Here is a 19608-nt window from a genome sequence, read left to right as displayed (position 1 = left end):
AAACTTAATTCATGTAGAACACCAAGCAGCTATCCCATGTTGATGTTCAGTGATTAGCTGCTAAACTGGATTTGAACTGGCACCACCAGAAGTAAAATGCTCTATAGCAGCAGTTCTCAAACTTCATTGCACCGCGACCCCTGTCTGACAACAAAAATTACCACGTGACCCCCAGAGGGGGATTGAAGTCTGAGCCCACCCAAACTGCGGGGGCCAAAGCCCGAGCCCCACTGCCCCAGGCGGGCGAGCTGGCCAAAGTTGAAGCCCAAGGGCTTCAGCCCTGGGTGGGGGGTGGCCTGTAACCTGAGCCCAGCCACCCAGGACTGAAGATCTTGTGCTTTAGTCCCAGGTGGTGGAGCTTGGGCTTCGGCCCTGGGCCCCAGCAAGTTTAACGCTAGTCCTGGTGACCCCATTAAAACAGGGTCACAACCCACTTTGGGGTCCTGACCCACAGTTTGAGAACCGCTACTCTGTAGCCAACTGACAATCCTCCAAGTAGCCCCCTCTTCCTGCTGCTTAAAAGTTTGTAATATTGAACTTGTGATTCTTGCTTTGCCATTAAACATTGGTCAGCTCAATATTTGTAGCTGTTAAGGGAATTACTCTACAGCAGGGGTAGGCAACCTATGGCACATGCCGAAGGCGGCACACGAGCTGATTTTCAGTGCCACTCACATTGCCCGGGTCCTGGCCACCGGTCTGGGGTGCTCTGCATTTTAAATTTAATTTTAAATGAAGCTTCTGAAACATTTTAAAAACCTTATTTACTTTACATATAACAATAGTTGAGTTATATATTATAGACTTATAGAAAGAGACCTTCTAAAAACGTTAAAATGTATTACTGGCACGCGGAACCTTAAATTAGAGTGAATAAATGAAGACTCTGCACACCACTTCTGAAAGGTTGCAGACCCCTGCTCTACAGGGAAAGGGAGGGTTGTCTAATGGATAGAGCACTGGACTGGGACTTAGGAGGCCTGGGTTCTGTTCACAGCTCTGCCACTAGCCTGCTGGGTAACCTTGAGCGTGTTGTTTTACCTCTCTGTGCCTCAGTTCCCCATATGTAAAATGGGGATAATACTGACACTGACTTTCTTCTGTAAAGTGCTTCCAGGTGTAATCTTGGAGAGAACTATAGAAGAGCTAGGTTATTCACTTTTAAATCTACATCAATATAGGCACTTGATTATTTGTCTCCTTTTGAGCATTCCTTTGTGGACCTGGGTGGCCTCTGTTCCCCGGGTTGGGCAGTTTGTGCCTCTTGATGGGCTACAAGCCTAGTGAAGCTGCTTGAAGGAGCAAATAGCCCTGTGCACAACCAGAATCTAGATGGCTTGGAGTGGTATTGTCATGTCGCTTCAATGGGAGGGGATGGGAGTTTGCTACGCTGTAGCTATTAATTTTCCTCTGCAGTCCTGAGGCTTGACAGGAATAGTTGTTCTCATGAGGTTATGAAACCACTGAATAATATTGTTTTGAGTTTAATTCTCCGATTTATGTTATCTCCAAACTACCCATGAATAATAGGTCATAAGTTTATCTATAATTCAAAGCTATCATGATATGTACTTTCCTTTACGGTACTAGTCATTGTCAAGCTCTCTGCTTTGAGCTTTTATTGTTCCTATTTTTGCTTCTAAAAAGGCTGCGGATAGTTTCAACAACGGTATTACTGTCAACTCTAGGGTTACCATACATCCTCTTTTTCCCGGACATGTCCGGCTTTTCGGCAGTCAAACCCCCGTCCGGGGGGAATTGCCAAAAAGCCGAACATGTCCGGGAAAATGGCGGCTGTGCTCCTCCCCGACTCTTCGGCTCTGTTTAAGAGCCGGGCTGCCCGAGCGCTACCGGCTTCGGGCAGCCCCCGTGCCTCCGGACCCTGCGCCGCCGGAGCCCGGGAGGGGAAGTGCCCGGCTGGGGGTGCAGGGTCCGAAGGCATAGGGGCTGCCCAAAGCCCGAGCGCTACTGGCTTCACGGTTTGCCGGGCAGCCTCCAGACCCTGTGCCCCCGGCTGGGCGCTTCCCCTCCCGGGCTCCAGCTTCGCTGGGGAAGCGCCGGCCGGGGGCGCAGGGTCTGGGGGCTGCCCGGCAAACCGTGAAGCCGGTAGCGCTGGGGCACCCCTTTCCCCGTGGCTGGGAGTGGGAGGGAGGAGGGAGCGGAGTTGGGGCGGGGCTAGGGGTGGGGAAATGGGCGGGGCCAGTGCCTGTGGAGGGTCCTCTTTTTTTATTTATTAGATATGGTAACCCTAGGCAATCCTAGCGTGTGCTCTTCACCATATTCTTAGGCCTTCTGTGCCCTTTTGTAGCTTGCTCTTTGTGCTGCTTCAGCGGGGAAAGTAGATGCCTTCCTGCCAGCACCCTGTGCAGGGTGGATCACAGATCTGTATTGAGGAGCTTTTACTGGCCAAAGATCACTTAGGAAGTCTGAAGAGAGGCTGAAATGGAATGACACAACTCCATTTTCCTAAAACAAACAAATAAAAATAGAACGTTGAAGTGAGATGTGTAGTATCAATGGCAGGTAAGCTACCCAAGCTCTCAGAAGTTGATAACCACAATTTTTTTTAAAACAGATGTCAGACTAGTAAATCTGCTTGTATAAAACAGGGTCCGTTATTTCCCCTTGGCCAGGCAAGTGTGGTGTGTTGTGTTTTTTTTTTTTTTTTTTTTAAATAGGTCAATTGTCTTTCTAAAATGCCTTTTCTTCAAGTACGCCAAGGGTACCAGCTCCCTTTTCTCTCGCTCTTCTCCCTGCCCCCGCTGGTTCCTCTCCCTGTCCACGGCCGCTTTAAACTTTGTAGATAAATCTCTGATAATTTTCATATGACTTTACATTGTGCCTCTTCATATAACCTTGTAGTGGGTCTACCCACGTGTAACCTCTGTTTTCATGAAACTTTGTATCAAAGCCTCATGTGGAAACTTTGCACTGAATCTTGGTATAATGTTATAGCCCCTAAGGATAGAATAAGATAGAAGAAAAATGTCTTTTTGCTAGCAGTAGAACAAGCTCTCTTTCTCCCCCCCACCACCTTTTAATCAATTGCTCTGTTGAATGAATGAGGTGTCAGTGAGCAAGGTGTGGAAGGCAGCACCTCCAGACAGCTGCAACAATTGGAGAGGTTTTAGAGTAGCAGCCGTGTTAGTCTGTATCCGCAAAAAGAAGAACAGGAGTACTTGTGGCACCTTAGAGACTAACAAATTTATTAGAGCATAAGCTTTCATGGACTACGGCCCACTTCTTCGGATGCATATACAGTTGGAGAGGGGATGGAAGCCAGACCCAAGGACAATAAAACTTGTCAAGCGGGCTCACTAAAGAAGGAGGAGACATATTGACGGCCTCGGGGGTTAGAAGCAAGCACCTTCTTTTGAAAACACCCTCTTTGAACAGCATTGGGACAACACCCAGAAGGAAGCAGCACAAAGGACCAATGGACACAGACACAGATTTTGAATCTGGTACAGATTTGCATGTGAGTGAAGCTGCTATAAATGTGAGGTGTCTTACAGAGGACCCCGGGTCTTGTCTTGTCAACATCGGAGCATCGATCCGGATCAGCAGAAGCCTGGCTCCACCCCTCTCCCATCTAACTCACCTGGCCGGTGAAGTTAAGAGGAGCAACTAATTGGTAACAACAACAAGACGGAGTGTGCTTGTGTGTCTGTCTGTCTGTCAAGGTGAAGAATGTCGCGACGACCGCCCTGCGCGCCGCCATCGCGAAGCAAATCGGCAGAGCTCCCTCCAACCAAGATGTAGCCCCTTCTTGAGCGGCTCCCTGGACGGCGAATTCGCCCAGGTCGGGGGTGACATCACCTCACTGGTCCCGCGCCTGCAACGCCACGCGCCGACTGGGAAAGCGACTGGGCTGCCACTGGGAGTGAAGCGAGGAACGGCAGGAGCTAGGAGTCCTGGTGTCATGGATCAGGACGGATGGCAACACTATCGTCACCCCCGGAGCCAGAGGTGTGCTGGAGAGGTCGCAGGAGAGGTCTCTGAAGGCAGCCATCCGTGCGCTCTACTTGGACACCCTGAGGAAAAAGCTGGTCACCTCGAAGGTCTTACCCTGGTCTGGCAAGTGGGACTTCAGCAACCACTTTCTCCCCGCGGGCAGCTTCACCTGATTCGCCGACTGGTGGTTCATACACCGCGCCTGACTGAATTGCGTTCCTCTCAATGGAGCCGTCCGCCACGGGAACAGGGACAGGCGCTGCAGGAAGTGCGGGTACGTCATGGAGACCCTGCCCTACGTCCTGTGCAGCTGCAAGCCCCATGCCAGAGCCTGGCAGCTGCGCCACAATGCCGTCCAGGACCGCCTAGTGAAGGCCATCGCCCCGCACCTGGGAGAGATTGCCATCAACCGCGCCGTCCCCGGCACCAACAGCCCGCTGCGCCTTGACATCGTTGTTGCGGACGAGGATCGGAAAAAGATCATCCTCGTCGACGTGACCATCCCATTCGAGAATAGGACCCCGGCCTTCCGCGAAGCCCGAGCCCGCAAACTTGAAAAATACGCCCCTCTGGCTGACACCCTGCGGGCAAAGGGCTATGAGGTGTACACCGATGCTCTGATCGTTGGGGTCCTGGGCACCTGGGACCCCTGTAACGAGCGCTTACTGAGGACCTGCGGGGTAGGCCGTCACTACGCGCGGCTCATGCGACGTCTAATGGTCTCGGACACTATCCGATGGTCCCGAGACATCTATACAGAGCACATCACCGGCCACCGCCAATACCGAGAGTGAGCTGGCGTGACTTCGCGCACCCACAATGAAGAAGAGACCCGAAGACTTCCTCTGTTGGACCTTATCCCCTGAACCCACCGAACCGAACTGAACTCCACCATATGAGGGTCATCTTATCCTCATTACCCGGACCGCTTATTTATACCTATGATTGCCTGTAATTCCTGTATGAGTGATGTACCCTCACTGCTTGCTGACTGTACCTTGATTCATCCACTTTATACCCTCCCCACTGGGGATATTACAGACTGTATGTGTTATGCGCTATCCAATATCAAAATACTAACATCCCCCTATACTCTGTATGTTACCCCCGATGACTAATAACTGAAGTTTCAACACTCTGTATCATCTATTTTTAAACGTTTTCTAATAAAGTTTTATATCATATGCATATGATACAGTGTTAATGAATACATGTATTACCAATAAATGTGGCGCCTTCCCTTATTCCTCCTGAAAAGATCCTATGCAGTACTTTCTATGTTGCCCTCTGTGTGGAAGTATCTCCCAATCCCAGTTTGTCATGCCTGTCTCCCCCATTCATATTCCTCCTGAAGATCCATTCTTTGTTGAGGGCCAGGATCCTGAGACACGCTAATTAACACCCTCTGAAAGTTGTTTTATGTCCATTTGCCATCATATTTGGGGTCTTCTAGCCTGCAGTTCTGGCACTGTCTTTGCCTTTGTTTGTTGTACGTCACTGAGCACATTGCGTCAGTGCTCAATTCAGGAGGGTTCATTAGCTCCGTGAGTACTGATTGACATAAGTGCTGCTGCTTACCATGGTTTCTTTGGTAGCTCTCCCAAAGTGTTTGCCTCAGTTCCTTTGGGTTCTGCCTGTCTCTTGGCCAACAGAGACATGCTGTCTAAGAATTGTGGTCTCTGTAGACTGAAGGAGAAAGGGTGGATGAGACAAGGTATCCCCATATAGGAGGTAGGGATGCCTCTGTTCTGAGTTGGGGGAAATTATTTTCCATCAAAAGAACAAACAAAAGCAAGAGGAAAGAGAAGAAACGGAAGGGAGAAATGGGAAGAGAATGAGTGAGAGAAGGAAATAAGGAAAAATAAAATGCATGTAGCATATAGGCCTGAGTGGCACAGTTTTTGAACTGGTACATTTAGTTCAGTTAGGGGTGTGGCTTTCTATTTTAAACTGGAATAGTTACGCTGATACAACTCCTATTGTGGTTGCGGTTATATCAATAAAAAGGTGTTTTAAACTGGCATAGTTTATTCCCCTTTCTGTGTGGGAATAGACTATACCAGTAGAAGCCCTTTCATATTAGTAGAACTGCTTCCTCACTGGGGGGATTTTACTCCTTTACCGATACTGAGATAGTTACAATGGTGATGCTCGTGTGTAGTCAAAGCCTAAGAAGAGTTCACTTGTACTTGTTTCCCTGACACACCTCCCTTAATTCTCTTTGGGGGAACGGTGACCCACGTACTACTTTGGGGGATGAAGGCCTTTCTTGTTACAGAGATTGCGGGGGTTTATTTAAAAACTACATACCACAACAGCAAGAGATTGGCTTCTTCTCTTCACCCTTGAGTAACAAGCTTAGTAGGAATAATGAGTGTATCTCAGCAGAATGGTTGTGCAGTTCAATTCAGATGTGTAACACTGCTCTTCAAGAATCTAGCAAAGAGGCTATTTTGGGACACTGGCACCTCATAACAGGTTCTTTCGACAGAGCAGAAAAACACTGAGGCTGTTGTAAAAGTACTGCTGCTCCAAACAGGACTGGCATGCTTTCAAAATCAATAGGAAAACAGATTCTTACAAGTCTTCACAAACCTTTACTCTGAACTTCATGGGACTAAAGATTTTGAACTCCATGGTGTCATGGAAGTCTTTCTGGAGTATTTCTCCCCATGTGTACACACTTCCAGATTCATTCAAAGCCAGAGAAAGCAGCATAATCTTCTTTTGCCTGGATCATGTATCTAGCTTTGCCTAATAGCCTGAGGACACTAGCAGGGTCAGCAGTATAAAACTAAGCAGTGTAATTTGTATAAATTCTAACTTTCATCCAAAAGTGTTTCACATATGTGCGCGTGTACAGCACTACTGCAGAATTGGCATCTCTGGGTGGGCTGCAGCCGGCTGGTTCTCACAACATGTTTAACAGTGGGAAAAGTGGAAATTTTGGCCCAGGAATACTGTGACAATTTTCCTACTCTTCCCAAGAAAAGAGGTAGGTGATCTTCAATGCCGTCTTATCGCAGACAGGACAGACCTCAGTTTAAAAGATTGTTCTGGAAAGACTCCCATAGTGTAAACTGAAAGTAGGATTGCCTGTTTCTAGACGGTGTTGCTGCCACATGTGCTGGGTTGGTTTGTTTAAGTTGCTGAGTGTAGAACCCAGAGAAAATCATGCATGAAACCTAAGAAGATGGAGAGGAGGAGAGAAGTGTTTTCAGTAATAAGACCATTAATTGTAACCCTCAGTTACAAAATCACTGCACTAAAAAGGAGGGGGGGGAAAACAGGTATGAGGATGAGCAAGGGGGGGGGATTTTTATATCCTTTCTCCTATCCACCACCAGTGAACAAAGACTGTTACTTGTTACCTATCAGTTTCTTAATCTAAATCAGGGGTCGGCAACCTTTCAGAAGTGGTGTGCTGAGTTTTCATTTATTCACTCTAATTTAAGGTTTCGCGTGCCAGTAATACATTTTAACGTTTTTAGAAGGTCTCTTTCTCTAAGTCTATATTATATAATTAAACTATTGTATGTAAAGTAAACAAGGTTTTCAAAATGTTTAAGAAGTGTCATTTAAAATTAAATTAAAATGCTGATCTTACGCCCCAGCCTGCTCAGCTTGCTGCCAGCCTGGGGTTCTGTTCACCTAGGGGTGACTGCCTTTTCTATAGAGCTCCTGTATATCGGTGATCTGACAAATGCTTTGGTAGTCCCGCTATTGTGGCTGGCACAGGAATATGATCAAAAGAGTAATGGGTTTCTTGGACTTCTCTCAATCCAGATGGTTCGCTGAGTTATTGTGAAGGAATATGATTGAGAATGATTATTTATTCATAATAAAGTTAATTATAGACTGGACACAAGCAGCTAACAAACCTCAGAGATTGTATCCTCATCAGCTCTTCGAATTTTCTGTTTCCATTTGATAAGAACGGCCATATTGGGTCAAACCAATGGTCCATCTAGCCCAGTATCCTGTCAGTGGCCAATGCCAGGTGCTTCAAAGGGATAAACAAAGCAGGGCAATTATCAAGTGATCCATTCCCTGTAGTCCAGTCTCAGGGTATGTCTACACTACGGGATTAATCCGAATTTATATAATTGGAATTTTGGAAACCGATTGTATAAATGTATGCAGCCACACTAAGCACATTAATTCGGCGGTGTGCGTCCATGTACCGGGGCTAGCGTCAATTTCCGGAGCGTTGCACTGTGGGTAGCTATCCCATAGCTATCCCATAGTTCCCGCAGTCTCCTCCGCCCATTGGAATTCTGGGTTGAGATCCCAATGCCTAATGGGGCCAAAAACATTGTTGCAGGTGTTTCTGGGTACATCCTCCCCCCTCTCCAGGGAAGCAACGGCAGACAACCGTTTTGCGCCTTTTTCCTGGGTGAACAGTGCAGACGCCATACCACGGCAAACATGGAGCCCGCTCAGCTCAAGACAGCAGTCATGAACGTAGTAAACACATCGTGTGTTATCGTGCAGTTTATGCTGAACCAGAACCTGCAAAACCAGGCGACGAGGAGTAGGCTACGGCATCGCGGCGGCGAGAGTGATGAGGACATGGACATGGAATTCTATCAAACCGCGGGCCCCGGTGCTTTGGAGATCATGCTGTTAATGGGGCAGGTTATAGCCGTGGAACGCCGATATTGGGCCCAGGAAACAAGCACAGACTGGTGGGACCGCATAGTGTTGCAGGTGTGGGACGATTCCCAGTGGCTGCGAAACTTTCACATGCGTAAGGGCACTTTCTTGGAACTTTGACTTGCTTTCCCCTGCTCTGAAGCGCCAGAATACCAAGATGCGAGCAGCCCTCACAGTTGAGAAGCGAGTGGCGATAGCCCTGTGGAAGCTTGCAACGCCAGACAGCTACCGGTCAGTCTGGAATCAATTTGGAGTGGGCAAATCTACTGTGGGGGCTGCTGTGATGCAAGTAGCCAAAGCAATCACTGAGCTGCTGCTACGAAAGGTAGTGACTCTGGGAAATGTGCAGGTCATAGTGGATGGCTTTGCTGCAATGGGATTCCCTAACTGTGGTGGGGCGATAGATGGAACCCATATCCCTATCTTGGCACCGGAGCACCAGGGTACCCAGTACAAAAACCGCAAGGGGTACTTTTCAGTGGTGCTGCAAGCACTTGTGGATCATAAGGGACGTTTCACCAACATCAACGTGGGCTGTCCGGGAAGGGTTCATGACGCTCGCGTCTTCAGGAACACTAATCTGTTTAAACGGCTGCAGCAAGGGACCTACTTCCCGGACCAGAAAATAACCGTTGGGGATGTTGAAATGCCTATAGTTATCCTTGGGGACCCAGCCTACCCCTTAATGGCATGGCTCATGAAGCCATACACAGGCAGCCTGGACAGGAGTCAGGAGCTGTTCAACTACAGACGGAGCAAGTGCAGAATGGTGGTAGAATGTGCATTTGGCCGTTTAAAAGGTCGCTGGCGCTCATTACTGACTCGGTCAGACCTCAGCCAAACCAATATCCCCATTGTTGTTGCTGCTTGCTGTGTGCTCCACTATCTCTGTGAGAGTAAGGGGGAGACTTCTATGGCGGGGTGGGAGGCTGAGGCAAATCGCCTGGCTGCTGATTATGCGCAGCCAGACACCAGGGCGATTAGAAGATCACACCAGGAAGCGCTGTGCATCAGAGAAGCTTTGAAAACCAGTTTCATGACTGGCCAGGCTACGGTGTGAAAGTTCTGTTTATTGAAAACCCGCCCCCTTGATTGACTCATTCCCTGTAAGCAAACCACCCTGCCCCCTTAAATCACAGCTTGCTTTTAAAGGAAATAAAGTCACTATCATTTAAAAATCATGTATTCTTTATTAATTGATTATAAACATAGGGAGAGAACCGACAGGGTAACCTGGGTGAGGTTTGGGAGGAGGATAGGAGGGAAGTAAAAGGCCACTGAAATGACAGCCTTTTGGTTGGGCTGTCCACTGGGGTGGAGTGGGAGGGTGCACGGAGCATCCCCCCCCCCCCCCCGCGTTCTTACACGTCTGGGTGAGGAGGATATGGAACATGGTGAGGAGGGAGGGAGGTTATACAGCGGCTGCAGTGGCAGTCTGCTATCCTGCTGCCGTTCCTGAAGCTCCACCAGACACCGGAGCATGTCCGTTTGATCACGCAGCAGCCCCAGCGTTGCAGCCTGCCACCTCTCATCTCGAGCGTCCCTCATGACCTCACGTTCACTGGCATCTTTCCTGTATTTAGATACCGTGTCCTTCCACTCATTCAAATGAGCTCTTTCATTGCGGGTGCATTCCATTATTTCCGAGAACATCTCGTCTCGCGTCCTCTTTCTCCGCCGCCTTATCTGAGATAGCCTTCGGGATGGAGGAGGGAGGCTTTAAAAATTTGCAGCTGCTGGAGGGAGGGATGAAAAAAAGGAGAGAAGTTTTTTTAAACTGATATATTTTACAGAACAATGCTTATACTCTTTCATGGTGAACAACACTATTCACATTACATAGCACATGTGATTTCAGTACAAGGTCGCATTTTCCATCTTAATATTGAGTGCCTGTGGCTTTGGTATTAGAGATCACAGACGCAGGTCCAGGCAACAGAATTCAGCTTGCATGCGGCCATGGTAAGCCATTGTCTTTCGGCTTCTGCGCCCTCCTTTCCCACATACCAAGCAAAGCCCGTTGACTGCTGCGGTTTTCCTGTTAACCTTCAGCAGCAGAAAACAAACTACCCCCCCCCCCCCATCCAATTCTCTGGGATGATCGCTTTATCCCTCTCCCCACCGCGTGGCTGGTATCAGGGAAGATCCCTGCTAGCCAAACACGAAAAGCTCAGGGCCAATTACGCTCCCCCCCCCCCCCCCCAAGTGTTTGGCTAACTGCAGGGAAGGATTTATTTTCCGCCACAGGCAAACAGCCCAGTAGGAACCGCCACCTCTGTCCCCTTAATTAAAGTCCCGTATTTCAACCAGGTTACCATGAGTGATATCACTCTCCTGAGGATTACACAGCGAGATAAAGAACCGATGTTGCTTGAATGCCAGCAAACACCGGGACCATACGCTGCCAGGCTTTGTCATGCAATGATACAGATTACTTGCTACTAGCATGGCGTGGTCAAGTGTCCTACCATGGAGGACGGAATAAGGTTGCACTGCCCAGAAACCTTGTGGCAAGGCTTTTGGAGTACCTCCAGGAGAGCTTCATGGAGATGTCCCTGGAGGATTTCCGCTCCATCCCCAGACACGTTAACAGATGTTTCCAGTAGCTGTACTGGCCGCGAATGCATCCCAAGTCCTCAGGGCAAAGTAATCATTAAAAAATTCTTGCTTTTAAAACAAGTTTTATATTTTAAAAGGTAAACTCACCTGAGGTCCCTTACATTGGGTCATAGTCTTGGATACTGGCTTCGGAGGGTGCTTCAGTCAGGCTGAGAAAAAGATTCTGGCTGCTGGGGAGAACGGAGTGCTGTGTGCTCTCCGGAAGCTCATCGTCGTTCTCCTCCTCCTCTTCCTCGTCCACAGAATCCTCAGGTGTAGCTGATGAGATTACCCCCGCCTCGGAATCCACGGTCAGGGGTGGGGTAGTAGTGGCGGCCCCCCCCCTAGAACTGCATGCAGCTCGGCGTAGAAGCGGCATGTCCGCGGCTCTGATCCGGAGCGACCGTTTGCCTCTTTTGTTTTTTGATAGGCTTGTCTGAGCTCCTTGACTTTCACACGGCACCTATCTGAGTCCCTATTGTGGCCTATCTCCATCATGCCCTTGGAGATTTTTTCAAAAGTTTTGGCATTTCGTCTTTTTGAACGAAGTTCTGCTAGCACTGAATCCTTTCCCCATATAGCGATCAGATCCAGTACCTCCCGTACGGTCCATGCTGGTGCTCTTTTTCGATTATCAGCCTGCATGGTTACCTGTGCTGATGAGCTATCTGTGGTCACCTGTGCTCTCCACGCTGGGCAAACAAGAAATAAAATTCAAATGTTCACGTGGCTTTTCCTGTCTACCTGGCCCATGCATCCGAGTTCAGATTGCTGTCCAGAGCGGTCACAATGGTGCACTGTGGGATAGCTCCCGGAGGCCAATACCATCGAATTGCGGCCACACTAACCCTAATTTGAAATGCCAATATCGATTTTGGCACTACTCCGCTCGTCGGGGTGGAGTACAGAAATCGATTTTAAGAGCTCTTTATTTCGAAATAAATGGCTTCGTTGTGTGGACAGGTGCAGGGTTAGTTCGATTTAACGCTGCTAAATCTGAATTAAAGTCATAGTGTAGACCAGGCCTCAGCATCTGGCAGTCAAAGGCTTAGGGATACCCAGAGCATGGGGTTGCATCCCTGAACACCTTGGCTAATAGCCATTGAGGATAGGTTAATGGAGAATAAGTTTATCTGATTCCCTTTTGATCCCAGTTTGTAGTTTTAGCCTTCACAACATCCCCTAGTCATGAGTCCCTCAGGTTGACGCTGCATTGTGTGAAGAAATACTTCCTTTTGTTTGTTTAAACCTGCCACCTATTAATTTAATTGGGTGACCCTTGCTCTTGTGTTATGTGAAGAGGTAAATAACACTTCTTCTCTTTTGGAAGACCATTGTCAATCCGTAGTCTGGACAGGCATATCAGTACTCCATAAAACCTAGAAATCCCAGAACTGGTATTTAAGATCCTTGGGAAGGTGTATAAACAACAAATAGCTCCAAAAATATTTTGGAATACTGCAATTCTTTGTTCAGATCCTTTAGAAACATGAGCGGATTGCTCCACTTGTGTAAGCTGACTGATTCGCTTGCTGAGTGTATATACACTTGGATAGACCAAAGTGGTTCCAAAATCTTGTGCAAAAACTTCTTTGGACTGGTGAAATAAAGGCATTCTGTTAGCTGCCATGATTGCCTTACTACTGTAGACTAGGCAACATGTTCTGCCTGCCAAGCATGTTTTATAAGCAAAGCTTGCCCAAAGTTCATATTATGTTAAAATATATAACCTCTGCCGATAAAAATAAATGTTCTATTACAGTTGTAAACTAGAACTACAGATTCAATACAGAATATCGAGTCTCACAAATTCAGCTTGTGGAATTAAATCAGTGCATTAAAGTATAGTCAGCTCATTAGACTAATTAATCTGAACTAATGGAGTTTGCAGTATTTTAACCCCTTCCAAGCTGTTTCTTACTAAAATCTCGTTTAGGCACTCTGACTTGCTTGCATTGTCTCATGGGCCAAGTTCCCTACTGTCCAGTTTTCAGGCCGAAGCATGGAAGATCCCTCAACCAGTTGCCTACAGTGAGATTCCAATTTCAAACACATTACTCCTTCAGAGCAAAACAGCTCTAAGGTCTCAGGGATATGTTTATTCAGCCATTCCCTAAGCATGATCTTAGCTTGTTTTCTTACTAGACATTTATCTTTTTGTTTGACTTGCACGTCATTGTTAATTCTTCTGGCCCAGGCCCTTCGTTTCTCAGCTTCACCTGAATCCTGACATGGCTGTCTTTCTACAGTGGACCTTGTGCTCTTAGGCCTGGTCTACACTAACCCCCCAATTCGAACTAAGGTACGCAACTTCAGCTACGTGAATAACTTAGCTGAAGTCGACGTACCTTAGTTCGAACTTACCGCAGTCCAGACACGGCAGGCAGGCTCCCCCGTCGACTTCGCGTACTACTTGTGCCGAGCAGGATTACCGGAGTCAACGGGGAGCACTTCTGGGTTCGATTTATCGCGTCCAGACAAGACGCGATAAATCGAACCCAGAAGTTCGATTGCCTGCCGCCGAACCAGCGCGTAAGTATAGAAAAGCCCTTAGGTCCATGATATTCTTTAACTAAGCACATCCTGCTTGTCAACAAGCAGGTATTCATGCAGTTTCGCAGTAAGAGAATCTAGGGTGAAATTTACAGACTAAGGCAAGATGCTATGAACAGGTATACACCAATTTCTTTTGAGGAGTAACTCATTTGCTTGGTTTCTTGCTTCAAAGGACAGTTCTAAACCTGATGTTTCTGCTCTCGCTGTCCTGCCCTTAATACAAGCACCATATGCCAAAGTCTGGTGTAATTTCATTGTTATTAGAAAAAAGGAAATGAGAGCTTGCTTTATGCTTTCCCCATGAAATAGATTCTTGCCTAAACTTCTGGATGTTCTTTACTTTGGATTCAGTTGGCTTCTGTGAAGAGAGAGATAAATAGAGTCAGCAGTGATTGCAATCTTTTCTCCGTAAGCAATGTTAATGCTGATGATGTTTCCTCCATTGAAAATGTTTCAGGTAACTTCATGACTAGACATTACCAGTTTGATATTGGGGCAGTCTTGAGTCCTGTCTTTTGGTAGAAAGGTACTCATGCTGCCGTACAGATTTGTAGGTTTTCTTTCCACCCATTATTATGCGAATCTGTGTTCCAGCCATTCCTTCTAACGTCCCAAATTCAGTGCCTATCCTTTCAATTTTCAGAGGGATAGCCAACTGTTGGGAATGGGCCACATCCACCCTAATTGAATTGGCCTCGTTAGCACTGACCCCCCCCCCCCCTCCTTGGTAAGGCAATTCTCATCTTTCATGTGCTGAATATTTATACCTGCTTACTGTATTTTTCACTCCATGAATCTTATGAAATGGGTTATAGCCCATGGAAGCTTATGCCCAAATATATTTGTTAGTCTCTAAGGTGCCATAAGGACTCCTCATTGTTTTTATCCTTTCAATGTAATTGAGGATCCAGGAAGAAACTCTTCAAAGTGAGTTGGTTCCATTCAGATTTATTTTAAATACTGATAGTTCTGAATGTGATCTGTCCTGCCCCCCTTCCCCTCTCCTCCCCGCCCCTCCCCCACCAAATCATGCAAGTTTGAGACTACTGGAAAATCATATTGGGGTTAATTTGACAAGGTTCCTTCTTATTAATAATATTTCTGTGCTGTACAACACTAAGCCTCTCAGCACGATTGTTTGGAAGTGGGTTTCTCAGGATAGTCTGAAATCAGTATAGTAAACATACACAGCGATCAAGACGTCTGAAAGGAACTAGTTATTTTTGGGAGCCCAACTTGAGACATAATAAAGAGACATGATTTTCTGCAAATACTGACTATTTTTTCATTGCACCACCTTGCTTTTGGGGGTGGTTTATCTGTTAGCAATTGATGTTTTATATTTTTTAAGCTTCCAGTGTGTCCTCTCTTCCCACAGTGGAGTCTGAACATATTACATCAATCATCAAAACATCTTTTCATACATACCTTTTTTTTCCTTGATATAAAAGGAAAGGAGCCTTGTTTGATTGCTCTGGTTTTAGCTAGGAGACCTGCAGGTCATTGTCTCTATCTTCATGTTTACCTAGAAAAGCTTGTGTTTGAAACTACAGCAGAATGTATCCTCATAGTGAAGATTAGTTTTCTTCTTGACCCCAAGAGAGTTTTGATTTTTGTTAGAACTCTAAAAGTAAAATGGAGAAGATTTGTGAGTGATGGGAAACGTAGCGAGCTAACGGCAGCTTTTCAGAATGAAGATCATATATATTTCAACTCTCACTCTTCCAAAAAGTTATAGCTTGCAGCTACTTTAGCTGGGATAACTATTGGAAGGCTTACAGGATGCTGGATACAAAGCAGACTGCATTCTGTTAGGATAAGGCAATGCTTCAGGGTCAGTTACCAGGAACCTCCAGCCGCAATCCTGTAGGGCATTTTAAGATACTTGTTTAAGATCATTGGCTTGGTTTATTTCTTTAATGATACTTTGTGCTGCTGTGCAATGTATCTGGGTTGATTCACAGTCTTTCATTTGGGTTGGCACACTGGGTGGCATTCTCCTATAAGTGATACTTCTGATTGGTTAAGCAGTAACATGGGCTGTCCCTGTCCAGTTGTCCCTGGCAAAACAAAACAAAGGAAAAAAAAAAAAAGAGCCTGGCTTTTGTGTGGTAGTAGGGATTGAATTTTTTGCTTTAGACTCACTGGGTTCAGGACCAGTATTTGGCAATGTTTACAAGTCACGAAAATCTTTGTACTGAGCCAACAAAGGTGCAACTAGTCCTGGCAAGTTGCATGATATTAGACCTTAATATAGCATCCTGATAACCATCTTGTTTTAATTCCTCCACTACGATTCCCACAAAGTTTTAGTTGTCAAAATCTTATGAACCACTGAAAGTGAAGATTAGCATTTTATACCATTCGAAAGCTGTGATTCCAAGATGGATTGGCATAAAGTGCTGGTTTGTTTTCAGCTTGAGATACCAGCTATATAATAATGCTAAGAAAAAACATGGAGGGCCAGTGTTTTCAAAAGGGACTAGTATTTTAGGTGCTTCCATTTTTGTGTGTCCAAATTGTAATGCTTTTAAGGTGCTTGATTTTTTTCAAAAAGTATTGAGCGTCCAGCCTCCGAAAATCAAGACTATAATCAGAATGATGGGATTTTAAGGTCTAATATATCCCACACAGCTGGGGCTAGTGAAGAATACTTCACAGAAATTTGGTGTTTCCATCTTTAAAGTGATATACAACATGTGTATATCTAATCCCAGTAGTCCTATAGTCAATGTTACATAGCTCAGGTGAACTGGAAAAAGGTGAACAGTGATGTGACAAAGGAAACAAAATAGTCTAGGTTAGCTATGACTAAAGAAGACTGTGGGGAACTTCAGAGGGGCCTAACAAAGTTATTTGTTTGGGCACCACAGTGACTGATGAAATTTAGTGTTGAAATTTGTGAAGTGATGCATTTGTTGCTGGGTTCTAATATTAATTAACCACTCGGGGTGAGGGCAGGGGGTGGAGAGGGCCAGACAACTCAATGTAAATTTCTGCAGTGGGTGTCAAAAAACAAATAAGCAAAATGTTAGGCTGTATAAAGAAACCAATACTGAAAATATTATAATGCTATGATATAATTCAATGGTATGCCTTTCCCTGGAATATTGTGTTCCGTTCTGGTAACCCTGACTCAGAAAGAATATAGCAGAAACAGGCAGTGAAATTGACTATAGACATGAGATGAGATGAGACAGACTGACCCCATTTAGTATTGAGAAGACACAAACAAGAGGAAGCATGATGGTAGTATACAGAATTGGGATGTGGCTGTTTTCCCTAATAACAAGAATAAGGCTACCTTCAGTTAAACTGAAAGGTAACAAATCTAAATTGAAAGGAAATGCAATTTTAAATACTATATAAGCTCTCGAGTTCACTGTCTCAAGATATAACTTGAGGCCTAGTAAGATTAATAAAAGAATTAGGTATTTGTATGGGTAATAACATTTTTATAAGGGTATAAACTCTCCCACTTTGGAATAAGCCTGTCTGATAATGGTTAGAGGAAAAACTTCCCTGTGGGCAAGTTATTTCATGTCTGTGCACTACCGATATTTTGGCCTCCTCTTCTGTAGCATCTGGTACTGCCACTGTAAAACAGTGTATTGTAGATGGACCTTTGAGGTGAAATCCTAGCTCTAGAGAAGATGATGGTTGTTTTGCTATTGACTTGAATAGTGACAGGATTTCATCCTGTTCTGATTCATTGACACTTTCTCTGTTCATACAAATAACAGACCTTCGAGCGGTTACTTGATTATTCTGTTTAGTCCCTTTTGTTGTCAGTATCATGGACCTGACTATAGAAAGTTCTGGCCCCAATAGTAATTTTTTATCCCTTTTGGGGAGGAAAAAATGGGTAGAAAATTAAGTATGGAGAAGAAAGAAGGAAAAGATGACCTCTAAGATGAGGAGTCCCTTCTTCAGTAAATAATAAAGGTCCTAAATTGGATGTAGAGGATTTTTCTCACCTGCTCTCTAGATTTGCCTCTTTTCAGATATAATGGCTTTTATATATCCAGTGCAGAAATTAGATATTTCCTGCCTGATTTTAAAAAACAGCAATAAAATAACTGACAATCCCATGCCACATTAATAAGTAAGATAGATCAGGTCACTTTTGTTTCCTTTTTAGATTTGGGAGAACTCTACTTAAACTATGGTGGGACGAATGAGCAGGAAGTTTAGGTGCCCTGGAAGAGTCCTCCATTTATCCTCTCCATGACAACTGCTGCAGGGGACCAACCTGGTGATGTACGTTTGACTGTCCTTTGCTAAAAGACCTTTATCAGTTAGGAATCTATCAAACCTGCTTTTCACTTCTGCTCCGGGATTAGGCAGACAATTCTAGTTTCTAAAAATATACCTGCAAGGAGTCTTGTGCTGTTGTAGTTTAGGAGTTGCCGCTACTAGATTTTTAAAAATTTTATTTATTTATTTATTCAGATGTATGCATTGCAATTGGCTGCCCAGCTTTATTTGAACAGAACTCTGAAAACCTACTGTAAATATATTACAACCCTAACTACGTACTTAAATTGACTGCATCCATTATTTTGCAGTTATATTTACAAAGCAGTAAGCATATTAGTAGTGGAATTAGGTTATTCTTCCTGTATTACATTTCATGTGAATAAGCAATTTTTTTCTAAACATCATTACAGTACAAGAGATGTAGTTTAGCATAACTATCTTTGATAAGGGCCCCTAATAATCCTGTTAGAGCTTTTTTAGTGTATTAACTTAATATCCTAATTCAGGAGACGTGAATAAGATTATTAAAATCGTTTTTAATTTAAATTCGCCTTATAATCCATTTGGGGGGAGTGTCAGTTGCGGAGTAAAACTACTGTAACAGATCAAAGTAGATATAAGAGAGTTGGGATGGGGAAGGCTTTTTATGAAAAGAACTTCTTTTCTCAGCTCTGCTGATTTGAAGTTTGATGACTTCCCATATCTAAGGATGAATAAGCAACCTTGTGGTTAATGCACTGGACTGGGATTCAGGAGAATTGGCTTCAGTTCCTGTGGGATCTTGGGCAAGTCACTTTGTTTTTCTGTGCTTCAGTTTTCCTGTCTAGAAAACAGTGATTGTATTTCCTTACCTTAGTGGGGTTGGGTGAGAATAAATTCACCAATACAAGTGCACAGCTAACATAGCAATGAGGGCCATGTATGAATCTAGGTAATAGCTCTCCTGTTTTGCCTTCATCAGAATAGTGTCTTCCTCTTGCCTGCTCTTGATACTGCACCACTGTAATTAAATTCTTGGTCCCTTGAAATGTCAGAATACTGCTTCTTAGGCCATGTCTACAGTCACTGGGGATCCGAGCACTCTCTAGTACTCCACCGAAACGAGAGGAGTCAGGCAAGTTGACAGGAGAGAGTCTCCCAGTCCGTAAGTCAACCTAAGCTACATCGACTAATGTAGCTGGAGTAGCGTAACTTAGGTTGACTTACCCTGGTAGTGTAGACAAGGCCTTAGTGTCAAAGAAATCTCAAGACAGCTGGAGTTAAAAAAATAAAATAAAATAAAGAGAATAAGTGGCCTCCTAAGACAGGTGGATTGCACATTCATTCTGTGACTTTCTCCCGGTCTGTCAGGAGATTGACTGAGTTAACTACATTCGTTAAGGTGTATCAAATATGTGCAGTTTTAGGTGGCTGTTCTTTTTCATTATATCTCTTGTGACACTGTTGCTTCAGGGTGGAGGGGAGCATTCTGCAGTAAAATATAGAATGCAGTATATTTCTGAAAGTCTGTTGTGATGCAGACTTACTAGAGCCTCAATATGTTTGCTGCTTCTCCCTCCTAGATTTTCCTCCTCTGTACTGTTT

The 19608-nt window shown here is 45.1% G+C and overlaps 1 protein-coding gene across 12 annotated transcripts in view; it reads left to right on the top strand.

Moving 5' to 3' along the window:
- The window catches only part of PPP2R2A (protein phosphatase 2 regulatory subunit Balpha), an 84237-nt gene that overhangs the window by 31484 nt on the left and 33145 nt on the right, over nt 1–19608 (top strand). For 2 of the 12 annotated variants that reach the window (XM_065584500.1, XM_065584502.1), the window contains exon 3: nt 17906–18024. The exons of 9 other annotated variants lie outside the window; for them this stretch is intronic. The gene's annotated coding sequence lies outside the window, so the exon portion shown is untranslated. Of the gene's footprint in view, nt 1–17905; nt 18025–18693; nt 18810–19608 lie in introns of all 12 variants that reach the window. One more of the 12 variants, XM_065584496.1, reaches the window with a different exon arrangement.

This window comes from Chrysemys picta, chromosome 2 (genome assembly GCF_011386835.1).
Source record: "Chrysemys picta bellii isolate R12L10 chromosome 2, ASM1138683v2, whole genome shotgun sequence".
NCBI classification, from domain to species: Eukaryota; Metazoa; Chordata; order Testudines; family Emydidae; genus Chrysemys; species Chrysemys picta.
This window is presented reverse-complemented; position numbering and strand designations above follow the sequence as displayed.